Below are 26,262 nucleotides of genomic sequence, written 5' to 3'. Positions count from 1 at the left end.
CCACGGTTGACCTTGTTGAAGGACACACTTCTTTGTACCAACAAGCAGCAGGAGTGATGCACCACAAATTACCTTGTAGTACCTGTTAATGTAAAGACACAAAATGTTACTGAAAAAAAAACAGCAATTCAAGTAGAACATTTCTGAAACACACAAAAACTGAATGCTAAAAACATCAATATGAGTGGAATTCTTATCCATTATTTTCGGGAAGACTCGCATAAAAATCATTTTCATTACTTTGAAGTAATACTTTAACTTAGAATCTTCTGTTTTTGTTACTTGGCTCCACTTAGGGTGAAGGGTTAGGGAATTCTAGGACTTATGGTTAGAGTGTTTTTGGCTCTGTAGTAAAAATCTTTAATTGACATTATTACGGAGAATTTAGAGCAGAAGGTCACATAAGAAGGTCACTTATAAGTACTGAGGGCATGACTGACAGTAGATAGATAGTAAAAGGGTTAAATCCAATAGATCAGCCTTTAAGTGGCTGCTTGGTGTTTGTTAACTCCACATCAAGTAAAGACCATATTTATGTCATTATTTAATATATTAACCAATTTATTTTATTTCATTTGGAACAAATCTCAAGGGACATTCTACTTTACGAGTGCAATCTTACGACAAGACTATTAATGTACACCAGGATATTTCTTACATTCAGTTTGTATTGGGGAAGTATGGTTTTCCTTTTTTGCTTTCTTAAGAATTGCTATTAAAGGAGGGTGCAGTTTGATTGATATTCAGCCTCACTACTTTAACAGAAGAAGTGTGTGGTGAGGGGAGGGGGCATTTATGTTTTACAGGTATTTTTAGTATAATTCTATACCATCAGCTATAGATTTAGTCGGAAAGGTTCTTTGTATAGGATTCAGAAGTTTGAAATATATTCGTATTTTGTATTTCCTTATCTGATTATATGGACCTGATCGAGGTAAATCTATCACTCAAAAACATACAGCTTTTTATATACACCCACCATTTAATTATTGATTTTGTGTTTTTACTGTCAGTATAAATGTATAAATTTTACACAGTTTTTACATATTGACATTGAAGCTTGTGAATCAAAGCATGATACATGTATAGATAATTAAATGCTAACAATGCTGTCAAAATCTACAGGTTTTATAACAGATTGCCATAGCTGTAGAATGAACAAGTATCATAAAAAAAAATCAGATTTTTGAAACAACTGGTTCTTTAATATACCTGGTAATTTGTAAGATTTCTTTGTAATTATGAAGATTGTGCTAAAATGATTATTGTTTGATACAATTCCACAAAACATTATTTAAAAACTGTTAAAAGTTAAAAGAGAAAATGGTATACCTAGATTCATGTTGGAAATTTGTATTCTGTTTACCAGTGAAGGTGTTTCCATTTCTATCCACAATATGTAGCCTAGTTAACTAGCTAGTACTATGTATGTATTAATTACATTCCTTTGGGAGTAAGCCTGGCTCAGACCACATACAATCATACTATACCAGAAATTCACTGTAGACCTGGAAAGGTTCGGGATCATTTGCTGATGACTAGGTAACTTATTTGGTAAACATTCTTCTAGTTTTCAGAGGTCTGGGGTTCGAACCCAGTCTGTCCACGTGTTTTATACTTCTAATACATTTAGTGTCTTATTACACCTGATTTCAGGCGATGTAAATGAGGATTAAAGGGATACTTGAACTTGAGTTCTGTGTCAATTAGTCTTTGGGACAATGACTAAAACAGGGGTTTGGACATGGAATTTTCCACTCATACATCTCTAAATAATTAAAGGTTTGAGAAAAAATCTAAATCATTTAAAAGATATTTTGTTAAAATATTTTTTAATTGGTAAAGTTACATTAATTAATTTGCTGAACAACATTGATCATTGGCATCATGGCAAAACTACCTCAACTCAAAATGAATCACAGATTTACCAAGATTTCTGAAAGTACTTAAAGGGAGATAATCAAAATACAGTGAAACAAAGCATACAACCTTAAATGAAACAAAACGATTTCAGTAAGGCATTATACTTTTTGAAATACATCAAGTTCAGTTCCATCAGATAGTTATTAGGGTATTATGCAAATATTTATTTTCCATTTAAAATAAAATCAATGCATAAATCTAATAATTATTTACGTGATTACATGGTACTTAACCAAACCAGTTCCGTCTGTGAATTAGAAGTGGATGGTGTGGCAGTAAAACCTATCGGCTGTCTACACAATGGAGCCTCTAATTATTGAAATGGATTTACCTGCAGTAATTATCAATGTTGACATCTAGCTATTGAAATATTATGAATGGTGTGGCTTGTGAAATAAAGCTAGTACAGAGCTAGCAGCTGATCTATGGTCTACGCAAGGGAAATCAAGAAAACCAATTAACTGTGGCTTAATTGAACTATGCAATTGATTTTGTAACTTTTTCTCAATGGATTAAAAATCACAATTACATACTTTTAATGTCTGTTTGGGATAGATTCAGGGTCTTTGTACAATGTTGACATATGTGTCTATTTCAATATCAAATCATGTAAGAGTCCCAGTAAAAGGACAAGTACAGGACACATCTAGGACCAATGTTTCTCTCATATCACGCTATGTTATATAGAGTTTGCCCATGTAAGAAAGCTATGTAACATAAATCTATCTTACATGGCATTTCACGTGCGCAGATTAATTTGTGTTACATGGAGACAACTGTTGAAATATGCCATCTAGGCCTACCTGATGCACAGGGGCACGTTAATGCTGTTAATATATATTGTATTTTGATCATGTGTGCATCGTATCCTATTAGAATATGACGTACATGTATATCTACTAGGCGTAATCATTAATGAATATGTTGCGTGCCCATGTGTCACGTACATGTAAACCGGTTAGGCCCAAGTCCAAAAATGACCAACTATCATGGCCCGTACTGTAGCCTGCATGTTTCTGTTAACTTACATACAACACACACAATCACTAAATGATTATAGAACTCTGAATGATAGACACAAATTTATGATTGCAAACATGCTGTCGAAGATGAAAACCACATATTATATATAGTTAACATATGGTAGCCTACCATCTGAGTGAGAACAGTCCTACGCTTCGCTTCTGAACAAGAATCACGTTTAAATACGTACAATCCTGTATCACAACAAAGGTCGGACACTCGTATCAAAATCATGTTCGCTGGATCCCATATGAACAACTGTGAAAAATGTTGATACAACAAAACAAGCTCCAAAATCAAAACATCGTCTGATTATGGTGATCGAGAGCGACTCAAAGTAGCCTTAACCGCCAATATATGAATGGAATTCCGACTAAAGTCGTGACGACTCGTATGACGCAGTGCTTTGACTAAAGTGACAAAACAGTAAAAATTACCGCTACGTTTCTTCAAAATGACAACAATGTTGTAGTTAGAACTGAAATACATGTAATTAACACACAAAATCAATCTTTTCTCTTTGATTGGTTTTTAGCTCACCTGGCCCGAAGGGCCGGTGAGCTTATGTCATGGTGCGGCGTCCGTCGTCCGTCGTCCGTCGTCCGTCGTCCGTCGTCCGTCCGTCCGTCCGTCCGTCAACATTTCCTTTAAATCGCTACTAGTCATAGAGTTCTGCATGGATTGTAACCAAATTTGGCCACAAGCATCCTTGGGGGAGGGGGAGCAGAACTTGTATAAATTTTGGCTCTTACCCCCCGGGGGCAGGAGGGGCGGGGCCCAATAGGGGAAATAGAGGTAAATCCTATAAATCGCTACTTGTCCTAGAGTTCTGCATGGATTGTAACCAAATTTGGCTACAAACATCCTTGGGGGAGGGGGAACAGAACTTGTATAAAATTTGGCTCTGACCCCCCGGGGGCAGGAGGGGCAGGGCCCAATAGGGGAAATAGAGGTAAATCCTTTAAAACGCTACTTGTCCTAGAGTTCTGCATGGATTGTAACCAAAATTAGCCACAAACATCCTGGGGGGAAGGGGAACAGAACTTGTATAAATTTTGGCTCTGATCTTCCAGGGGCAAGAGGGGCGGGGCCCAATAGGGGAAATAGAGATAAATCTTTTAAATCCCTACTAGTCATAGAGTTCTGAATGGAATGTAACCAAATTTGGCCACAAACATCCTTGGGGGAAGGGGAACAGAAATTGTATAAATTTTGGCTCTGGTCCCACAGGGGCAGGAGGGGCGGGGCCCAATAGGGGAAATAGAGGTAAATCCTTTAAATCGCTACTAGTCATAGAGTTCTGAATGGAATGTAACCAAATTTGGCCACAAACATCCTTGGGGGAAGGGGAACAAAACTTGTATAAATTTTGGCTCTGACCCCCCGGGGGCAGGAGGAGCGGGGCCCAATAGGGGAAATAGAGGTAAATCCTTTAAATCGCTACTAGTCATAGAGTTCCACATGGATTGTAACCAAATTTGGCCATAAACATCCTTGGGGGTAGGAGAACAGAATTTATATAAATTTTGGCTCTGACCCTCAGGGGGCAGGAGAGTGGGGGCGCCCAATAGGGGAAATAGAGGTAAATCCTTTAAATCGCTACTAGTCATAGAGTTCTGCATGGAATGTAACCAAATTTGGCCACAAACATCCTTTTTGGAAGGGGAACAGAACTTGTATAAATTTTGGCTCTGGCCCCCCGGGGGCAGAACGGGTGGGGCCCAATAGGGGAAATAGAGGTAAATCCTATAAATCGCTACTTGTCCTGCTTGGATTGTAACCAAATTTGGCCATAAACATCCTTGGGGGAAGGGGAACAAAACTTGTATAAATTTTGGCTATGACCCCATGGGGGCAGGAGGGATGGGGCCCAATAGGGGATTTAGAGGTTAATATTAAAATTCCTTCAGAAAAGAAACAATGAACCTGTATTCAGAACTTCTCTTGGAATTACAAACCAGGTGAGCGATACAGGCCCTCTGGGCCTCTTGTTGTTTTGGATATTGGCGCTATATATTTCGCAGATGTACGCAAACCTGTACGATGTGATCGGGTATGAAAAAAGTCGGTCAGGCCACGAAATATTTTTAAGAGAATTATACATTCACCCAGATAAGATACAACAAAATGATCTTATTTTGTCTGCAAACTTTCAGTTTGTCAAAAACGGGTATGCTTTTTAAGGATATCTTATTGTTTTAGCATAAAATTATTTAATAAAAAAATCGGAAAAAATGAAATAAAATGAAGGACTGGCAGGCATTTTAACGGAAATTTGGTAATGATATGAGAGAAAAAGACTCTTTCATTATATACACATGGAGGATAGGGGATATTCCAACCTCGGGGTCAGAAAATGTGGTAAAACCCTCAGCAAGCCTGGGGTTTTACCACATTTTCTGACCCCTCAGGTGGAATACCCCTATCATCCATGTTTACATATGAAAAAGTCTTATAGTCTTATTGTAGGTACAGTCAATGGCCTAGAATATCTACTAGGTTAAAAACTCACAAGATGGTAAGAGCTCTGAAAGAACAGACTGAATTGTCTTCTCAACACAGTACCATGTGCGGCTAATTTGTCCTTATAGAGAGTATCATGAGGATTATTTGTCCTTGTAGATAGTACCATGAAGCTAATCTATCCTTGAAGATACAGTACCATTGAGTTAATTTGTCCTTGTAGATATTACCATAAAGCTAATCTGTCCTTGTAGATAGTACCATGAAGTTAATTTGTCCTTGTAGATAGTACCATGAAGCTAATTTGTCCTTGTAGATAGTACCATGAAGCTAATTTGTCCTAGTAGATAGTACCATGAAGCTAATTTGTCCTTGTAGATAGTACCATGAAGCTAATTTGTCCTTGTAGATAGTACCATGAAGCTAATTTGTCCTTGTAGATAGTACCATGAAGCTAATCTGTCCTTGTAGATAGTACCATGAAGTTAATTTGTCCTTGTAGATAGTACCATGAAGCTAATTTGTCCTTGTAGATAGTACCATGAAGCTAATTTGTCCTAGTAGATAGTACCATGAAGCTAATTTGTCCTTGTAGATAGTACCATGAAGTTAATTTGTCCTTGTAGATAGTACCATGAAGCTAATTTGTCCTTGTAGATAGTACCATGAAGCTAATTTGTCCTTGTAGATAGTACCATGAAGCTAATTTGTCCTTGTAGATAGTACCATGAAGCTAATTTGTCCTTGTAGATAGTACCATGAAGCTAATTTGTCCTTGTAGATAGTACCATGAAGCTAATTTGTCCTTGTAGATAGTACCATGAAGCTAATTTGTCCTTGTAGATAGTATCATGAAGCTAATTTGTCCTTGTAGATAGTACCATGAAGCTAATTTGTCCTTGTAGATAGTATCATAAAAGCTAATTTGTCCTTGTAGATACTATTATGAAGTTGATTTGTTTTCGTAGATTGTACCATGAAGCTTATTTAATTTGACCAGTACACAGTATCATGAAGTTAATCAACAGTGATAATTTAGAAACTAGAACAATTTCATTACCAAAACCTAACAGAATGCAAATGGTAAAACATGGATTCATAAAAGGAAAGATATCCTAAAAGATATCCATTGGCCTATGCTTTTAATATAGGTGATTTTGAGATTTCCAAAGATCAAAGAGAACTGTTTGCATTTATTGGGCTTTGGCCTTTCTTTTTTTGTTTTGGTTGGTCATTATGATTTATTTCAAAATCTTGAGAATGACAACTAAATTAAGAGTACCTGTGTATCAAAAAATGAAATAATACATCAAAAAGTATTGTCTGAGAGTGTAAATGATGCATTCATCTATCCTTACTAATATTAGCCTTGATCTTACACCAGGTAAAGCGTAACATGTCTGAGAGTGTAAATGATGCATTCATCTATCCTTACTAATATTAGCCTTGATCTTACACCAGGTAAAGCGTAACATGTCTGAGAGTGTAAATGATGTATCCATCTATCCTTACTAATACCGTATTTTCCCTAATGAGGGCGCCGGGCGCGGGTAAATGGCCTAGGGGGGCGCCGTTATTTGAGACCATTTTTAGATGTTTTTTTCTGAAACAGACTATAGTCATCTTGCTTTTAGTTTCGTATTTTTCTGAAACTTACTATAGCCAAATTACGTTTTGAAGTCAAGTAAGTATTGAAATTACATAATTATGAAGAAATGTTTGCACCAGAAGTATTAAAACATTGGTTAAATATGTATGTTTCACGGAATTTTGGCATTTTATGCTAGCCTGTTTGTTTACCATGCGTACACAAAATGGCGGACGGTGCTTTTGATCGCTACTTTCGTTTTGTGGCAGATGGGAAATACCGACAAGAGCACACAATTAAATGCTTAGAAATGATAACATGCCTGTTATTTAGTAACCTTTATCATAGACATACAGTAAGTATTCATAAAACCTGTATAGACATCGCTAAAATGTTGTTGCCAGTTAGTCTTCATCCATACACGTGTGTGGGGCATTCAAGTGACACGTTTTGTTTTGAACATGGAATTCTCGCTGTTTCTATGTGTAAACACTTGCAAAGATGTCCTAAGTTGCCCAGTGCAATACATTTATAGCTGATCGGATATCTGTTAAGCATCAGATTGATGTGAAACAGTATTTTATTAGCGTCTGCAAAGACAAATCGTCACAATCTGGCACAAAAATTGTATGAAATTAGCTGATTTTTTTCAGCAAAAAACGTGGGGACGCCCTTATTAGAGGAGGCGCTCTTAATAGGGAAAATACGGTATTAGCCTTGATCTTACACCAGGTAAAGCGTAACATGTCTGAGAGTGTAAATGATGTAGCCATCTATCCTTACTAATATTAGCCTTGATCTTACACCAGGTAAAGCGTAACATGTCTAAGAGTGTAAATGATGTATCCATCTATCCTTACTAATATTAGCCTTGATCTTACACCAGGTAAAGCGTAACATGTCTAGTGGTAAAATCTGCAGAGCTACACACCCCATTACCATAATCTTCTTATATCACTGCCAGACTTTTTAACCACTGTAAAATTACATCTTGTCAAGACACTATAGAACGTTTGGCACACATGCATATCACAAATCCTCTACATCAACTGCAATCAAAAGATCACTTCTGTCGACATTTATGTAGAGAGAGACCACTTATAATGACTATTTCACATCTACCAGCTATAGGCTGGTTGTTGTTTAGATGTTGTTTGGATTTCCTGATTAAAATAAAGGGATTTAAATGAATGGTTTGTCAGGTTCTGTGATAGAATTTGTTAACATTTAATGAAGTGATGCAGACTTGTCGCAGCCGTCATGTTTCTTACTTAATCAAACACTTGAGTGATATATAGGGTAACCTTATACAGCCATTTGCCCAGTTTTATGTACAGTCTTTGTTTTTTTTGATGCAGTATTTACCTGGTGCTCTATGGCACCCTACATAAACACTGATATCCCCCTTCTCTTACACACCTGTGCTTTAAGGTAAAAAGTTCAAAAGCATAAGGCTCAGACGCCAGGTTATAAACTGAAACATTAAGATGTAAAATATACACATTAAGATGCAAAAGTTGCACATAAAGTCGTTAAACTTCGCATTAAGGTGCAAAAGTTGCTCATTTACGTGTAAATATTGGCCGGATTTCAGGTAAATCTTTCACATCTCTGTATTTTATTTCCATTTCATTGCATTCAATCAAACAAGTCAGAATTTGAAGTGAAGATAATTAGTGAATTCATCAGTATGATGACTTTTTGAGGTTTTTAATTAAGATCAGACAAACCTGTCTATAAAGATCATCCACACATAGGACAAACTAAAATGGTCTTCATAACCATTAGTGGTCTTTATATACAGGTCAAATGGTATTGGTCATTTGGGACCATAGAAAGGTGATCTTAATGAGGATACATACAGTCTAAACACAGGAGATTACTAAGGCACGTTTATATGTGTGTTCTTTTTTGGTATCGGGGTAATTAGGAAAAGATGTGTCAAAATTTACAGTCTTTTAGCATTTCTGTATTTTTCTCAAATTTAAAATGCATGATTAATCTCTTTAACAGTATTGCATTTCCTTGTTCAAATTATTGATAGCAGATTATTTCATGTAATTTAGGTATGATTGCCTAGCTGATAATTACAAATTGAAATGGAGAAATTCATCAAGCCTATAGTTTGCATGACTTTGATTTCTGATCCACAAATCAGAAAAGAAGGCATTTTCTTAGGCATTATGCAGAATTTTGATTCAACTATATTTGATTCGTGTGGAATAAAAACAAAACCTCAAAACCACTGTGACTCACAACGGAATTTTGACTCAAGAAATTTCAAGCCAACAAGTTTCATCTGTAGTTGGAATTTTGATAAAGAGACTTTTACAACAAACAGTTGTGTTTTGATAGCTTCATTTCTTTTATGAGCAAACTTTGATTTTATATATATTGTGAAAAAAACTACATCTTGTGCATTTCAGACACGAGACTAATAAAGACACAATTGGTTGTTAGTTAAGAATAATATGAATATGCAAATGCTACTGTCCTTTATTTCTAGGTGTAAAACTGTTAAACATTTCTTCTTCTTTTTTCTTTTCAATATTTCAAGTTCAAGGAAGTACTAGGTTAAAAATATATGCATGTGCTATGTTGCTTTAAGTTTTCTCTGAAGCATAAAAATACTTGTTTGAAATCACCCAGTGATGTATAAACCATTTGTTATTAGAGTAAAAAAAAAAAAAAAAAAAAAAAGAAAAAAAAAACAATAGGGAAAACTCTACTGTACCTCTGAAACAACTTCTATTACATACTAATTTTACTTTACTTACCTTTTAGAGAAATAAACATCAAGTTTGCACAGGCACGTAAAAATCCTTGTTTGTAAAATATATCCTTAGTTGTAACCACTATTTCTTTAGCTGTTGAAACACTACTATATATACATACAGATGAGAACTTGTAGTAACACAGAAGCACTGTACTAAATGTGTTAGTATACAAACTGGGAGACTAGGATACTCTATTGACCAATGGTAGGGTTCTGCCTGACATGCTTGAGCCTTAGCGTTATATACCAGTGTTGGGGTGACGTAAGCTAGCGGAGGTGTGGGGGATTTGTTGTGCACTGCTAGCCTCTGTACCATATGCAAGGCATCAATATCATTTTTCCTCTAATATTCTAATAGGCTAGTTTCCTATTAGGGCTCACAATCCCCTGACTCTTCCTATTCGGTGCCAACGCTTCCTTGTTTTCCTCTAATATTCTAATTGAGTAGATATTAGCCTGTTAGGGCTTGTTTTCCTCTAATATTCTAATTGAGTAGATATTAGCCTGTTAGGGCTTGTTTTCCTCTAATATTCTAATTGAGTAGATATTAGCCTGTTAGGGCTTGTTTTCCTCTAATATTCTAATTGAGTAGATATTAGCCTGTTAGGGCTTGTTTTCCTCTAATATTCTAATTGAGTAGATATTAGCCTGTTAGGGCTTGTTTTCCTCTAATATTCTAATTGAGTAGGTATTAGCCTGTTAGGGCTTGTTTTTCCTCTAATATTCTAATTGAGTAGGTATTAGCCTGTTAGGGCTTGTTTTCCTCTAATATTCTAATTGAGTAGGTATTAGCCTGATAGGGCTTGTTTTCCTCTAATATTCTAATTGAGTAGGTATTAGCCTGTTAGGGCTTGTTTTCCTCTAATATTCTAATTGAGTAGATATTAGCCTGTTAGGGCTTGTTTTCCTCTAATATTCTAATTGAGTAGATATTAGCCTGTTAGGGCTTGTTTTCCTCTAATATTCTAATTGAGTAGATATTAGCCTGTTAGGGCTTGTTTCCTCTAATATTCTAATTGAGTAGATATTAGCTCTGTTAGGGCTTGTTTTCCTCTAATATTCTAATTGAGTAGGTATTAGCCTGTTAGGGCTTGTTTTCCTCTAATATTCTAATTGAGTAGGTATTAGCCTGTTAGGGCTTGTTTTCCTCTAATATTCTAATTGAGTAGATATTAGCCTGTTAGGGCTTGTTTTCCTCTAATATTCTAATTGAGTAGATATTAGCCTGTTAGGGCTTGTTTTCCTCTAATATTCTAATTGAGTAGTATTAGCTGTTAGGGCTTGTTTTCCTCTAATATTCTAATTGAGTAAATAGGTATTAGGGCTTGTTTTCCTCTAATATTCTAATTGAGTAGGTATTAGCCTGTTAGGGCTTGTTTTCCTCTAATATTCTAATTGAGTAGGTATTAGCCTGTTAGGGCTTGTTTTCCTCTAATATTCTAATTGAGTAGATATTAGCCTGTTAGGGCTTGTTTTCCTCTAATATTCTAATTGAGTAGATATTAGCCTGTTAGGGCTTGTTTTCCTCTAATATTCTAATTGAGTAGATATTAGCCTGTTAGGGCTTGTTTTCCTCTAATATTCTAATTGAGTAGATATTAGCCTGTTAGGGCTTGTTTTCCTCTAATATTCTAATTGAGTAGGTATTAGCCTGTTAGGGCTTGTTTTCCTCTAATATTCTAATTGAGTAGATATTAGCCTGTTAGGGCTTGTTTTCCTCTAATATTCTAATTGAGTAGATATTAGCCTGATAGGGCTTGTTTTCCTCTAATATTCTAATTGAGTAGGTATTAGCCTATTAAGGCTTGTTTTTCCTCTAATATTCTAATTGAGTAGGTATTAGCCTGTTAGGGCTTGTTTTCCTCTAATATTCTAATTGAGTAGGTATTAGCCTGATAGGGCTTGTTTTCCTCTAATATTCTAATTGAGTAGGTATTAGCCTATTAAGGCTTGTTTTTCCTCTAATATTCTAATTGAGTAGGTATTAGCCTGATAGGGCTTGTTTTCCTCTAATATTCTAATTGAGTAGGTATTAGCCTGTTAGGGCTTGTTTTCCTCTAATATTCTAATTGAGTAGGTATTAGCCTGTTAGGGCTTGTTTTCCTCTAATATTCTAATTGAGTAGGTATTAGCCTGTTAGGGCTTGTTTTCCTCTAATATTCTAATTGAGTAGATATTAGCCTGTTAGGGCTTGTTTTCCTCTAATATTCTAATTGAGTAGATATTAGCCTGTTAGGGCTTGTTTTCCTCTAATATTCTAATTGAGTAGATATTAGCCTGTTTGGGCTTGTTTTCCTGCTTTTCATCAGGTTATCTTATATGTAATGATTTCTCTGAAGTCGTATTTTCTATACCGTTGATCTTCTTGCGGTTATATGTTTATGGCGATAATTTATAAACAAATTTTATGTAATGTGTTTAATTCAAATACTAATCTGTTTTCAAATAAAAATGATAAAAAAAACCTTGTTTGTTGATTATAGGATTCAAAACTGTTAAATGACTATAATTGTTAACATGATATTAAAAAGTGGGAAAAACACAGATTTTCATCATATCACTTTTGATGATCAGGAGTCCCTCTAAGGTAGTATATCTGATGTTGGGCTTTTATGATTGGGGAAAGTACTACCAATTTTATATCAACAAATTATATTAATACAATTATTCATTCATTTAAGGTCACAATGGTAATATAAAAGAAAGTTGGATGTAAAAATGTCAAAGATTAAAATGCCAAAAAAACCTGACGTAATCTGTTCAGTTAAATGACATTATTTTCATTCAAGGTTACAAGTGCATCTTGCTGTATATTTGACAAAGAATTCTTGAAGTATCAGGTAAAAGATAAAAAAAACTGTCAAAAGTTTATATATATATGTATCACACAATGATGTCAAGGATAAAAAGTCTGTGAAGTGTAAATGGTTGTTTTGATATAGGGTTCTACCTGGGGGTTGAATCTTTCTCCTATTCACCTTTGTACAGACATGCTATTGCTTTGGATAGTGATCCATTGCAATGGTATAGATACATGTAATAAACATCAGATAAGGAACTGAGAATTTGATTCCGAGATGTGACAAACAGATGACTATTTGTTGTTTTCAGGTAAACATGGCTTTTTCACAATTGTGTCAGTTATGAAAACAGTCATAAAAGCATTCTTTTCTGCATGTTGTAAGCTCAGTGTTGGCTGAATATCTGTGTGATTAGAGACACACTGGTTCTGATTAATGAGGAAGAGGTTTATATACAGATGGTGATAATCTTTATGTAGCTGTCTGTGTAATTTAGGTCATCTTACCTGAAGGGTCAAGATAACCAAGATGACCAGTGGTCATTATGCTTAAATGTCCATCGTCATGCGCTCTGCGCCATCTGTAAACTTTAAATTCAAACAACATTGCCTGCAGCATGCTGGCATGAAGGGCAACCAAATATGTTCAAATTTTATTCTTGACCTTCAGTCAAGGTCACAGGGGGTCAAAAAGGCTAAAATGTTTTTATTGACATATTGTCAATATATTATATATATATAATAATTCAAGAGCCATAAATTCTTTATATTGGGTCTGTATCATGCTATTATTAAGCGCTACCAAGTCTGTTTGTATAAATGACCTTGACCTTCATTAAAAACTTGGCAATACATAAGAGACCTGGGGACTTAATATTGGGTATGTAACTTGCTGAGATGAAGGACTTCTAAGTCTATTCATATGACATATGTGACAGGGATCAAATAGACTACAATCTTTAACAACTTAATCAATGATTGACTGTAATTTTATGATCAATAATTGGATGTTAAGTTTGATCAATGATTGGCTGTAATTTTATGATCAATAATTGGCTGTTAAGTTTGATCAATGATTGGCTGTAATTTTATGATCAATGATTGGCTGTAATTATATGATCAATAATTGGCTGTTAAGTTTGATCAATGATTGGCTGTAATTTGAGGATCAATGATTGGCTGTAATGTTTGATCAATAATTGACTGTAATTTTATGATCAATGATTGGCTGTAATTATATGATCAATAATTGGCTGTTAAGTTTGATCAATGATTGGCTGTTAAGTTTGATCAATGATTGGCTGTAATTATATGATCAATAATTGGCTGTTAAGTTTGATCAATGATTGGCTGTTAAGTTTGATCAATGATTGACTGTAATTTTATGATCAATAATTGGATGTTAAGTTTGATCAATGATTGGCTGTAATTTTATGATCAATAATTGGCTGTTAAGTTTGATCAATGATTGGCTGTAATTTGAGGATCAATGATTGGCTGTAATGTTTGATCAATAATTGACTGTAATTTTATGATCAATGATTGGCTGTAATGTTTGATCAATGATTGGCTGTAATTTTATGATCAATGGTTGGCTGTAATGTTTGATCAATGATTGGCTGTAATTATATGATCAATACATTGGCTGTTAAGTTTGATCAATGATTGACTGTAATTTTATGATCAATAATTGGATGTTAAGTTTGATCAATGATTGGCTGTAATTTTATGATCAATAATTGGCTGTTAAGTTTGATCAATGATTGGCTGTAATTTGAGGATCAATGATTGGCTGTAATTATATGATCAATAATTGGCTGTTAAGTTTGATCAATGATTGGCTGTAATTTTTGATCAATAATTGACTGTAATTTTATGATCAATGATTGGCTGTAATTATATGATCAATAATTGGCTGTTAAGTTTGATCAATGATTGGCTGTTAAGTTTGATCAATGATTGACTGTAATTTTATGATCAATGATTGGCAGTGATGTTTTGATAACTGATTGGTTGTAATGTTTTGATAAATAATCAACTAACGCTATGCTGTTTCATATGCTTTGGTCTGTGATTGAGTTTAGATTTTATGTTGTGTATGTATACTCTTTAGTCACATTATCACTCCTTCTCTATATGTTTTTTGAGAAGTAGGTAAGTAAATACAGCTGTGGGATTCCCTCCTGTAAACAGGTGATGACGAGTTTATTTACGTCGGCTTTTTCACGTCTTGTTTCATTAAGACTTTGTTTGAAGACATTAGACATGAACAGTCGTACGTGGTACCACTGTTATTATTCATTATTGTTTTGTAACTCACAAATGTTATGTACTCTTTACCATCAGGTACATGTAGGTTGTGTAAGAACACTGAATGAGAGTATATGAAAACTGTTATAACGGAACATTTACAGTAAGTTCATCATTATAACGTAGTAATTTCCATTCCCTATAAAGGTTTCTATAAAGGTGTTCACGATATTTGTATAACCAACTATACTTTACTTATAACACAGTTATTTCTTTGGTCCCCAAACATTTATTTTAACTGTTGTGTTTTATTCATTCCTTATTTGTCAATGTTATCATTATATTAATGAGTTCTGGTTATGATTATGTCTATAGCATCAATGGTTTTGTTTGCTTTGGTTTGTTTAGTTTTATGTCCTCTGAACAGCCAGGGTCTTGTAAGGACGTGGCAGATTAGATAGTGGAGAAAAAGCGGAGTACACAAAGAAAAAACACTGACCAGCGGTCAGTGCGTCATAACTGCCCCACATTTGAACTTACGATGTAGAGGTGGAGAGCTTGTGGTAATATGTCGGGACAATTTTTGAACCACAACGGCTCTATGGCCATCAATGAAAAAACAACAATCTTACATTGCACTTAATTATTGGATTTTTATTGAAAAATTAATTTGTCAGCTCAATTCCAATAGAGTCAATTTTGGAGAATGATTGAGCCGTTTGAACAATTCTTACCTTAATATTTTACTGATGGTACAGAGATGTCTGAAATAGACTATAGATTTCCACCCATGCATGCATATGAAATAGACAATAGATTTCCACTCATGCATGCATATGAAATAGACTATAGATTTCCACTCATGCATGCATATGAAATAGACTATAGATTTCCACTCATACATGCATATGAAATAGACTATAGATTTCTGCTTATGGATGCATATATTTCTGACTATGTAAATACTGGTCGGTCTTTTTGTTCTTCACCTTAATAAAACAGATCATTTGAAAACAAAATCAATAAACTGTTATTATTTGTCATATTTTTAGATTAAAGCTCTCAGATGAATCTAAAATCATTTTTGTTCAATGTGTCAATATTGAAGTTTCTAATAGACTAAAAATGACATAATTTTCTTTTAATGCATCAAATTCAAAGCTCTAAATAGACACAGCAGCCCACTGAGTATACAGACATTCTAGTGGAGAGAGTTATATAGAGGATCAGTTTTTCTTTGTCATTTCAATATATATGGATATGAAATGTTTATTTTTCAATAATACTTTTAGAGAGTACTCCTTTAAAAAGAACACATTATCATAATGGTCAACATTATTGAATTACTTTAGACTAAGAGATTTTAAATTGTTCATTTGAGAAAAAAAAGAAAGAAAAAAAAGAAAATTAAAACAAAGTAAGAAGCCCCAATTATGAAGATCAAGTTGATTGACCTCATTTGTATAGCTATGCTAAAAAGTCTTTTTCTCCATACAATGTCTCTATATCTCTGCAGACTCTTTCACTTCATTATTTAAAACTCTGGTACTGGATAGCATATACCTGGTCAAATTAATGTTTGAATACAAATGACAGAAATTAACATAAAAAAATCAAAAGTGGTATTAAGAAATTGGTTGCATGATGAATTGGTTGCAAGGATTGATGTTTGATCAGAAATGGATGAAAACCACCAGAATTCTTCCAATGAAAGTTTATTTGTGTTCTTGTTCCCTGGTTTGTTTATCAAACACTTTAATTCCTCATGTTGATGAAGAACTTTGTCTACAGTAAGCCCAAGCTCACCAGGTGGATTTATTTAGTGCTTGTTATTAGTTAACCCAATACTTGCAGCAATCAAACACACAGTTGATGCAGATATCAGAAATTTTGAAATCTATTTTTGGAATGGGAACACTTGGATACATTTTTAACTTATCTGCTTAATTAAATGTTTCACATTGGGTAACTGATTAGGGATGTTAATTCTAAAGTATAAGGAAGTGACTGCCTTTCAAGCGCCATGAATCTGTCATTGAATCCGACATAGGATGTGTAACAATTTCAATTTGGATTTTCTTTAAAAATAACAAAACAAAAACAAGATAGAAAGTCATCTTAATGGAGAAGTTTTGTTAAATAAATTATCTTGAAATTGATATTTAATATAGATATAAAGGTTTTGTAATCTCCCTAACAAAAATACAAAAGTATCATTTCAATTAAGAAAGAATATTGTGGCCTCATTAGCAGAAATAAGGAATTAATTAGTCCAAAAAACAAATATGCATTCTTCAGGAAATTGATTTTGACTTGTATGAGTAATGTTTAAATCAGATGCTATGTTAAGCATTAAATAGCGCTACTGAGATCATTCTTTTGTATAAAAATAAACATTAAGAGGTCTTTTAAAAAATGGCAGAAGTGTTGGAATGTTTAGTAACCTATCCGCAGTTGATGGGTTTGTAGTCAATCAGCTGTGACACATAGACATGCTCTCGGCTTCGGTGTGGCTATGGATAGGTTTGATAGTTGTTAAGAACTCTCCTGTATTCTCCGTTAAAAATGCATCTCGCATGCACCTTTATGATGATACTGCAGATGAGATGGAACGTGGCAGGAAAAAAAAGACAGTAAATTGCAGATAAACAGAAAGGGGCGAGGAAGAACGTGTTTGTAAGATGAAAGTGACTCGATCCTGATATTAATTAAACTAATAATGGTAACATACTTATGATACATGACTTCTCTTGTGATTTATGGCGGGTTAAAATACAAAACTACAGGATACATAGACAGCATTCCTCAGTCCTAACCGGCAGCAAATCTCACACAAGGTTTTCATCTCAAATACTTATATATCTAAACTGTCTTCTCCTGCCATTTCTGCAGTAGTTCTTTCATTTTTGAAGGCAGGAAGATTATTTTCTCTTCAGTTTTCAAGATTTACTAATTTGAAATTTGGACATAATCATAAGACTTAATTAACTTCATTTAAAAGTTGGGAAATTATAATTTAGAAATAAAATGCATTGCTCTACAGTGAAAATTAACAGACTGAGCCCTATATGTAGATCCAATATTTAACTGTCAGCCTCCTTAGATACTAGCTGTCACTAACTACCCCAAACTTCCTATGATGGCAATCGCTCAACACAGATCTCCTTTATCTTATTGCTCTCCTTTCTGCTGTGATAGTCTTCAACTGTTGCAAACTGGAGTTTGTTTCTTCTTACAAAACTTGCCAACATGGTGTTTGCTAAGCTCAGCATGTTTTCACTTAGTGTAAATTGAAGTTTGTTTCAAATTAATATCTGATTAAAATGCTGTACATTCATATTCAGATTAGTTTGAATATGGATGTACAGCATTTTAATCAAATATTAATTTGAAACAAACTTCAATTAACTAATTGTGATTAACAATGTGATGCCCCCAGCCCACCCCTCAGAGAACATCCCAGTAATATAGACAAATTACTGTTCAAAAGTGACAGACATTACCTGGCTGAGATCACCAGGTGTCGTGATTATGTGTTTATGATCTGAGGATGAAATCATTATGATGCATGCATCACATCTGCAGAATTTATTGCTATAATTTTGTACTAAAAAAAAGTTTTACGTGTATCACAAACAGGACGTTCAAACAATGATAAAACTTACATAACAAGATGTGAAAGTTAGATGGAATATCTAAAAGTTCATTTTGTACTAGTCTGACTCCAGCATCAGCTTACAACCTATATACTATATTGTGCTATTAATGGGATGCTATCAGTCCATCAAACACAAATCTATTATTATTATGATAACGCTTCATACACACTTCTAATCTGAAATGCTGTCCCTGTAATGGAGAGGAATAGAACGCCCTGCCTATAACGTCACAATTGCGTGTGAAGACATTTGTATAGTCTAGATAGATAAGAAGGGTGAAGATTCTATTGTGATAAACATTTAATGCAAACATACATAGGACCAGGAGCACAGCGTTTCTATGACGATTATAGTTAACGTGGTGCTGATGTAAACATTGCCACCTGTCACAAGGAAGTGTAAAACAACGTGTCAGGTAAACTACCATTCAGCAATCGTTGGAATATCACATCAATAGAATCATATTGTTTCAAGAAATTTAGATTCTGATTCATTGTGAACTTCTGTCTGGAAAAATGTTTTCCAATTTTCTAGTGCAACTTTCTTAATACATAACACACTATATCTTATTAAAGAGAATAATGTTCCAGCTGATATGCCAGCAAAAGATAGTGGGTTAAAAGTTAGTTCAATGTACAAAACACATCAGTCATTTGAACGAGACACAATTAAAGACTCCAATCTCTTGGCGGAGGGAAATGGTGCAATCAAATGGGTACTGCAGATTTTTTATACCCACATTGGTTCTTCTGTAATATCAAATGCATAGACTTAAGTTTTGTCCTTATATTCCATTCAGCTGTGTGTAATGTGAAGAGGCTGCCAAATTGATTGTGTCATACTAGTGCTATCAAAAAAGATTTGGCTGAGGGGGCTATGTTTAAGGAAATTGACAGGTGCAGTGCAGAATAAATGTAAATTAGATAGAAGACATCACTATCACTAAAGAGATATACGTAGGCTTAAACACCCACCTGCTATGATGCAGTGTTCAAACATAAAGACTCTGACAGCGATGAGCTTGTTTATAGCCAAGGAGACACATCTTCAAACCATGTAAAGAACAGAGTTTTATTATAAGAATGAGACCAATATACAAAATGAATAATATTAGCAAAAGAAGCAATGAGTCAATAACAACGAACAGAAGAATCATGCCTCTAACAAAGGCAGAAATGAGTCAATAACAACGAACAAAAGAGACAGGCCTTCTAACAAAGGCAGAAATGAGTCAATTACAACAGAAGAGACAGGCCTTCTAACAAAGACAGAAATGAGTCAATAACAACGAACAGAAGAGACAGGCCTTCTAACAAAGGCAGAAATAAGTCAATAACAACAGAAGAGAAAGGCCTTCTAATAAAGGCAGAAATGAGTCAATAACAACAATTGAAACATGCTTCTAACAAAGGCAGAAATGAGTCAATCACAACAAAAGAAACAGGCCTTCTTACAAAGGCAGAAATGAGTCAATAACAAAAGAAGAAACAAGGCTTCTAAGAAAGGGAGAAATGAGTCAATATCAACAGAAGAAACATGTATTCTAACAAAGGCAGAAATAAGTCAATAACAACTGAAAAACAAACCTTCAAACAAAGGCAGAAATGAGTCAATAACAACAGAAGAAACAGGTTTCTAACAAAGTCAGAAATTAGTCAATATCAAAAGAAGAAACAGGCCTTCTAACAAAGGCAGAAATGAGTCAATAACAACAGAAGAGACATGCCTTCTAACAAAGTCAGAAATGAGTCAATAACAACAGAGAAACAAGGCTTCTAACAAAGGCAGAAATGAGTCAATAACAACAGAGAAACAAGCCTTCTAACAAAGGCAGAAATGAGTCAATAACAACTGAGAAATAAGCCTTCTAACAAAGGCAGAAATTAGTCAATACCAACAGAAGAAACATGCCTTCTAACAACAGAAGAAACTAGGCTTCTAAACAAAGTCAAAAATGAGTCAATACTAAAGGGAGAAACAATGCTTCTAACAAAGTCAGAAATGAGTCAATAACAACAGAAGAGACAAGGCTTCTAACAAAGGGAGAAATGAGTCAATAACAACAGAAGAAACAAGGCTTCTAACAAAGGGAGAAATTAGTCAATACCAACAGAAGAAACATGCCTTCTAACAAAAGGAGAAATGAGTCAATAACAACAGAAGAAACTAGGCTTCTAAACAAAGTCAAAAATGAGTCAATACTAAAGGGAGAAACAATGCTTCTAACAAAGTCAGAAATGAGTCAATAACAACAGAAGAAACAGACTTCTAACAAAGGCAGAAATGAGTCAATAACAACAGAAGAGACAAGGCTTCTAACAAAGGCAGAAATGAGTCAATAACAACAGAAGAAACAGGCCTTCTAACAAAGGCAGAAATGAGTCAATAACAACAGAAGAGACAAGGCTTCTAACAAAGGCAGAAATGAGTCAATAACAACAGAAGAGACAAGGCTTCTAACAAAGGCAGAAATGAGTCAATAACAACAGAAGAGACAAGGCTTCTAACAAAGGCAGAAATGAGTCAATAACAACAGAAGAGACAAGGCTTCTAACAAAGGCAGAAATGAGTCAATAACAACAGAAGAAACAGGCCTTCTAACAAAGGCAGAAATGAGTCAATAACAACAGAAGAAACAGGCTTCTAACAAAGGGAGAAATGAGTCAATAACAACAGAAGAAACAGGCTTCTAACAAAGGCAGAAATGAGTCAATAACAACAGAAGAGACAAGGCTTCTAACAAAGTCATAAATGAGTCAATAACAACAGAAGAGACAAGGCTTCTAACAAAGGCAGAAATGAGTTGTTACATAAAGAAGCCATTAAGTTCTGTTTTGTGAGTGCAAAGAAAGTAATTAATGAAGTACAGTATGACACCAAAATAAGGAAATAATGCTCAATTAATCTGTCACAATGTTTCCTGAACCATAGAAGTATGTAAAGGTCATTAGTACTACAATTGACCACTCACCATCAGGACACTTAAAACTCTTAAATATTGGTCAACAGACCCAAACAAGGGTAAAGCACTGAAGAATGAAGCCAAGCCCAACAAGGCATCAAAAATACATATCCAATGAAATGACAGTGATTGCATTGCATGTAGATGAAAAAGCATATCAGCAACAATGAAAACATGCGTCATAATGTTAATTCATTTGTTTATTGCAGTTTGGTGAAAACCAAAGGTTTAGTTCATTCTCCTGTGTAAAGCCTGATTTTGACTTTGAGTCAGAGTTGAGACGATGGCTAGTTTCTTTTATCTCTGAACCAAAATGGCCATGTCACGATAATAATTATGGATAACTGATGGAACATTACATAAACTGATAAAGACAAAAACTGGAAAATTCACTTATATGTCTGTAGACTCTTGTTCATTATAAACAACCTTATATTATCTGTCCGATATAACCTGCTGGAGTACCAGGATGTCTGGACCCCAGCACTCGGATACTCTCAATCCCACTTTGTTCCAGGGTTTTTTATTTCCAATCTGGTGTGATTCCCTTAGCACTTTGACACTCCGAGTTCCTTCTATGCCCTGGATTTCTCATTTCCAATCCATATTTACGGTTTATGTAATCAATTTCCCGGGTGTGGCTATCCCAACAGGGATGAATACACTTTATGTTTACCCATCAACTTCTGCATGGAAATTTCATCAGGTTTAAGGTAGATCCCAATGATGTTTATTGTGTGTGAACCAATTAATTGATTTGTAAAAGTGATTATGTGTTAAGAATTTTGATTGTATACTCAAAATTTTGTAGGGATTAATCAACTCATATTTGCTCTGATTAAACAGGTAGTCTAGTTTCAGGTCATCAAGGCCTAGTGTTGAAAGGGTAGGAAAAAGACATATGATGGTCAAGTGATAGTGGTCTAGTAATAGGACAGATTTGACCTGGAGTATGGTGGTCTAGTTGTATGTCATTAGGGCTTGTGAGTCTGGAGAGGTTTGACCAGGAGTATGGTGGTCTAGTAGTAGGACATGTTTGACCTGGAGTGTGGTGGTCTAGTAGTAGGACATTTTTGACCAGGGTATGGTGGTCTAGTAGTTGGACATGTTTGACCAGGAGTATGGTGGTCTAGTAGTAGGACATGTTTGACCTGGAGTATGGTGGTCTCGTAGTACGACATGTTTGACCTGAGGTATGGTGGTCTAGTAGTAGGACATGTTTGACCTGGAGTATGGTGGTCTAGTAGTAGGACATGTTTGACCAGGAGTATGGTGGTCTAGTAGTAGGACATGTTTGACCTGGAGTATGGTGGTCTAGTAGTAGGACATGTTTGACCTGGAGTATGGTGGTCTAGTAGTAGGACATGTTTGACCTGGAGTATGGTGGTCTAGTAGTAGGACAATTTGGACCAGGAGTATGGTGGTCTAGTAGTAGGACATGTTTGACTTGGAGTATGGTGGTCAAGAAGTAGGACATGTTTGACCAAGAGTATGGTGGTCTAGTAGTAGGACATGTTTGACCTGGAGTATGGTGGTCAAGTAGTAGGACATGTTTGACCTGGAGTATGGTGGTTTAGTAGAAGGACATGTTTGACCTGGAGTATGGTGGTCTAGTAGTAGGACAATTTGGACCAGGAGTATGGTGGTCTAGTAGTAGGACATGTTTGATCGGAGTATTGGTGGTCTAGTTGTAGGACATGTTTGATCAGCAGTATGGTGGTCTAGTAGTAGGACATGTTTGACCAGCAGTATGATGGTCTAGTAGTAGGACAATTTGGACCAGGAGTATGGTGGTCTAGTAGTAGGAAATGTTTGACCTGAAGAATGGTGGTCTAGTTGTAGGACATGTTTGACCAGGAGTATAATGGTGTAGTAGTAGGACAATTTGGACCAGGAGTATGGTGGTGTAGTAGTAGGACATGTTTGACCAGGAGTATGGTGGTGTAGTAGTAGGACATGTTTGACCTGGAGTATGGTGGTCTAGTAGTAGGACATGTTTGACCAGGAGTATGGTTGTCTAGTAGTAGGACATGTTTGACCTGGAGTATGGTGGTCTAGTAGTAGGACATGTTTGATCAGCAGTATGGTGGTCTAGTAGTAGGACAATTTGGACCAGGAGTATGGTGGTCTAGTAGTAGGACATGTTTGACCTGGAGTATGGTGGTCTAGTAGTAGGACATGTTTGACCAGCAGTATGGTGGTCTAGTAGTAGGACATGTTTGACCAGGAGTATGGTGTTGTAGTAGTAGGACATGTTTGACCTGGAGTATGGTGGTCTAGTAGTAGGACAATTTGGACCAGGAGTATGGTGGTCAAGTAATAAGACATGTTTGACCAGCAGTATGGTGGTCTAGTAGTAGGACAATTTGGACCAGGAGTATGGTGGTCTAGTAGTAGGAAATGTTTGACCTGAAGAATGGTGGTCTAGTAGTAGGACATGTTTGACCAGGAGTATAATGGTGTAGTAGTAGGACAATTTGGACCAGGAGTATGGTGGTCTAGTAGTAGGACATGTTTGACCTGGAGTATGGTGGTGTAGTAGTAGGACATGTTTGACCTGGAGTATGGTGGTCAAGTAATAAAACATGTTTGACCAGCAGTATGGTGGTCTAGTATAGGACAATTTGGACCAGGAGTATGGTGGTGTAGTAGTAGGACATGTTTGACCTGAAGAATGGTGGTCTAGTAGTAGGACATGTTTGACCTGGAGTATGGTGGTCTAGTAGTAGGACAATTTGGACCAGGAGTATGGTGGTGTGTAGTAGTAAGACATGTTTGACCTGGAGTATGGTGGTCTAGTAGTAGGACAATTTGGACCAGGAGTATGGTGGTCAAGTAGTAGGACACGTTTGACCTGGAAAATGGTGGTCTAGTAATAAGACATGTTTGACCAGGAGTATGGTGGTCTAGTAGTAGGACAATTTGGACAAGGAGTATGGTGGTCAAGTAAAAGGAAATGTTTGACCTGGAGAATGGTGGTCTAGTAGTAGGACATGTTTGACCTGGAGTATGGTGGTCTAGTAGTAGGACATATTTGACCTGGAGTATGGTGGTCTCGTAGTACGACATGTTTGACCTGAGGTATGGTGGTCAAGAAGTAGGACATGTTTGACCAGGAGTATGGTGGTGTAGTAGTAAGACATGTTTGACCTGGAGTATGGTGGTCTAGTAGTAGGACATGTTTAACCAAGAGTATGGTGGTCTAGTAGTAGGACATGTTTTACCTGGAGTATGGTGGTCAAGTAGTAGGACATGTTTGACCTGGAGTATGGTGGTCTAGTAGTAGGACATGTTTGACCTGGAGAATGGTGGTCTAGTAGTAGGACATGTTTGACCTGGAGTATGGTGGTCTAGTAGTAGGACATGTTTGACCAGGAGTATGGTGGTCTAGTAGTAGGACATGTTTGATTAGCAGTATGGTGGTCTAGTAGTAGGACAATTTGGACCAGGAGTATGGTGGTCTAGTAGTAGGACATGTTTGACCTGAAGAATGGTGGTCTAGTGGTAGGACATGTTTGACCAGGAGTATAATGGTGTAGTAGTAGGACATGTTTGACCAGGAGTATGGTGTTGTAGTAGTAGGACATGTTGGACCAGGAGTATGGTGGTCTAGTAGTAGGACATGTTTGACCTGAAGAATGGTGGTCTAGTGGTAGGACATGTTTGACCAGGAGTATAATGGTGTAGTAGTAGGACAATTTGGACCAGGAGTATGGTGGTCTAGTAGTAGGACATGTTTGACCTGGAGTATGGTGGTCTAGTAGTAGGACATGTTTGACCAGGAGTATGGTGGTCTAGTAGTAGGACAATTTGGACCAGGAGTATGGTGGTCTAGTAGTAGGACATGTTTGACCTGGAGTATGGTGGTCTAGTAGTAGGACATGTTTGACCTGGAGTATGGTGGTCTAGTAGTAGGACATGTTTGACCTGGAGTATGGTGGTGTAGTAGTAGGACATGTTTGACCTGGAGTATGGTGGTCTAGTAGTAGGACATGTTTGACCTGGAGTATGGTGGTGTAGTAGTAGGACATGTTTGACCAGCAGTATGGTGGTCTAGTAGTAGGACAATTTGGACCAGGAGTATGGTGGTCAAGTAATAAGACATGTTTGACCAGCAGTATGGTGGTCTAGTAGTAGGACAATTTGGACCAGGAGTATGGTGGTCAAGTAGTAGGACACGTTTGTCCTGGAGAATGGTGGTCTAGTAGTAGGACATGTTTGACTTGGAGTATGGTGGTCTAGTAAAAGGAAATGTTTGACCTGGAGTATGGTGGTGTAGTAGTAGGACATGTTTGACCAGGAGAATGGTGGTGTAGTAGTAGGACATGTTTGACCAGCAGTATGGTAATCTAGTAGTAGGAGCAATTTGGACCAGGAGTATGGTGGTCAAGTAATAAGACATGTTTGACCAGGAGTATGGTGGTCTAGTAGTAGGACAATTTGGACAAGGAGTATGGTGGTCAAGTAAAAGGAAATGTTTGACCTGGAGAATGGTGGTCTAGTAGTAGGACATGTTTGACCTGGAGTATGGTGGTCAAGAAGTAGGACATGTTTGACCTAGAGTATGGTGGTCAAGTAGTAGGACATGTTTGACCTGGAGTATGGTGGTCTAGTAGTAGGACATGTTTGACCTGGAGTATGGTGGTCTAGTTGTAGGACATGTTTGACCAGCAGTATGGTGGTCTAGTAGTAGGACATGTTTGACCTGGAGTATGGTGGTCTAGTAGTAGGACATGTTTGACCTGGAGTATGGTGGTGTAGTAATAAGACATGTTTGACCAGCAGTATGGTGGTCTAGTAGTAGGACAATTTGGACCA

The 26,262-nt window shown here is 36.1% G+C and overlaps 2 protein-coding genes across 2 annotated transcripts in view; one reads left to right on the top strand and one right to left on the bottom strand.

Annotated features, from left to right (window-relative positions):
• Positions 1–10,087, bottom strand: part of LOC138315376 (FMRFamide receptor-like) — a 31,475-nt gene extending 21,388 nt beyond the window's left edge. Inside the window, exons 1-2 of the mRNA XM_069256356.1 lie at positions 9,775–10,087; positions 2–82 (exon numbers count right to left, since the gene is read on the bottom strand). The gene's annotated coding sequence lies outside the window, so the exon portion shown is untranslated. The remainder of the gene's footprint in view (position 1; positions 83–9,774) is intronic.
• The window catches only part of LOC138315374 (probable ATP-dependent RNA helicase DHX35), a 182,590-nt gene that overhangs the window by 76,841 nt on the left and 79,487 nt on the right, over positions 1–26,262 (top strand). The window lies entirely within an intron of this gene.

Source organism: Argopecten irradians, chromosome 2 (assembly GCF_041381155.1).
Source record: "Argopecten irradians isolate NY chromosome 2, Ai_NY, whole genome shotgun sequence".
In the NCBI taxonomy this organism is placed as follows: domain Eukaryota; kingdom Metazoa; phylum Mollusca; class Bivalvia; order Pectinida; family Pectinidae; genus Argopecten; species Argopecten irradians.
The sequence above is the reverse complement of the archived record's forward strand: the minus strand, read 5'-3'. Positions and strand labels throughout refer to the sequence as shown.